Source organism: Emiliania huxleyi (assembly GCF_000372725.1).
Source record: "Emiliania huxleyi CCMP1516 unplaced genomic scaffold EMIHUscaffold_4, whole genome shotgun sequence".
NCBI lineage: Eukaryota > Haptophyta > Isochrysidales > Noelaerhabdaceae > Emiliania > Emiliania huxleyi.
Genome location: NW_005198966.1, coordinates 1,758,958 through 1,761,118, shown reverse-complemented (window position 1 = coordinate 1,761,118; position 2,161 = coordinate 1,758,958).

The following is a 2,161-nucleotide window of genomic DNA, read 5'->3' as shown; positions in this document are numbered from 1 at the left end:
GAGTTGCTCACTCGGGATGGTGTGTGGCGGCTGGCTGAGTGTGTCTGTGTGTTAGAGGATGTAGATAGAGTGTAGAGCGCTGTAGAGCTGTAGAGCTGTAGAGCGCTGTGGAGCGCTGTAGAGCGCTGTAGCGCTGTAGAGCTCTACATCCGCCGCGGGACGGACCGCCGCAGATGTAGAGCGCTGTAGAGGCGCTCTGAGGGGTCCCGTACCACGTGGAATCGACCCTATCCAGTGCTCAAGTGCTCACGGGTTCGAGGCCTTGGAGCACTTGGAGTGCAGTCGGTAACCTCACATCCAGGGCCGGTGAGCTGAGAAGCGCATCCAGCGGGCCGGATGATCGGGATCGGGCTACGGGCTAGAGAGCCCTGACCCCTAGCTAGGGGGGGTGCGCATTCGCCTTTCCCGGTACCCGGGTAGGTAAGATATCAGGGAATCGCGCGCGAAGGTCGTCTGCAGTTGCCAGTGCCGGTTCGGGCTCAGATCCCAGGCGCCCGCCCCGGCGGTTACGCGCTACGCGTCGCCGCCGATATGGCCTCGTACGACGCTGGCGTCGCCGCCGGCGTTCTCTCCGCCCTTCGTGCGGCAACGGGCCCGCTCGACAAGCAGGAGCTGGCGGACATCATCAACGGCGACTCGGCGCTGCGTCCCAATCAGAGAGATCCCAATCCAGTCCGAGTGACTCACAAGGATGTCAACAAGGTGCTGTGGGCGCTCCACCCCACCGGCGGCGTCGTCCAGGCCGAGCAGATGAACGGAACCCGCCCGACGTGGGTGGTGGGCAAGATTCCGCCGGCTGCAGCGCCGCAGGAGCAGGAGCAGCCGCAGCCGCCGCGCACGACGTTGTGCAAGGACGCGCTTTACTATTACAAGCGGGCAAGTCGGAGTCAGACCGCGGAGTCGAATCCAACGGTGGGCCCTCGAGAGCTGGTTCAGATCATGGAGGCCGCCTTTGCCGCCCTCCCTGACAATGAGCGCCGGCCGTTTGAGGAGCGGGCGGCTGCCGACGCGGCGGCGGCGGAAGAGGCGGCTCCAGCAGAGGCGCCGACAGGGGCGGGAGGAGCGTCGGCGCCGGCGGAGGAGGACTCGGACGAGGAGGAGGGGCGGCCACTCGCCGCACGCGCAAAGAAGCGCGCGCCAGGCGACCCGCAGCAGGCTGGCGAGGGAGGGAGGGGCGAGGGAGGGGCGGGCGGCGCAGAGGGAGGCGCCGGCTCCGACTCGGAGGAGGGCCGGCCGCTTGCCGCAAGGCGGCGGGGGGCGGCGGCGGGGAAGCCACCGGCGAAGGCGAACGCTTCGGAGAGCGTCGGTGGCGGCGAGGAGGAGGAGGAGGAGGAGGAGTACGACCCGGGGCTGGCGGTTGCGATGGCGCGGGCGGTGCTGGCCGCGAGCAAGCGCAACGACCCGGAGGGCGTGCTCTCCGTGTGCGGTGCCGTCGCTGCCTGCACTCGGGGAGCGCGGCGCCCTTGCGCTGCTAAGCCTCGCGCCTCGCGCTGCGCCTGCAGGCGTGGCCGTCAGCTGCGACTCTCCGTATGCCACGCAGCGAAAGGCGCACCTCGGGCTTGCGAGGCAGTAGTGATAACAATCATAACAAGAATGTTATTCTTCAAAGGCGTACCTCGGGCTTGCGAGGCACCCCGACGAGCTTCTCCTCTGCAGGGAGCAGCTCACAGCAGCTCACCCCACTCCAGGACCCCACTCCAACTCCGCTAGGCTGCTCCACCCCGATAAGCTCGGCGGTCGATTCGCGGGCGCAAAGAGGATGGGGTTACCAGATGCCGGTCTAAGACGAAACAATCGCATCTTGTCTGATGTCTGTCAGGCGCCAAGGAGGCGTTCCAGGCGCTGGTGCGCGCCTTCGAGACGCTGACGGCGCCGCCGGTGCAGGACGCTGGAGGCGGCAGGGGCAAGGGCAAGACGCCCAAGCCGCTCGCGCGCTCGAACGAGAACTGCTTCCGCACTCGCGTGCGCTGGCCACGCCGGGAGGCGGGCCGTGTCCAGGCACGTCCATCACACGTCCGAGACATGTCCATAGGTGCGATGCCCTCGCTGCGAGGGAGTGTGGGGCACGCCGGACTCTGGGCTGCAGCCGTACGAGTGCGCATCGCCCGCCCCAAAGGGGAAAAAGGGGCCGAAGGGGGAGAGGGGGGGGGTGGCGCAACTG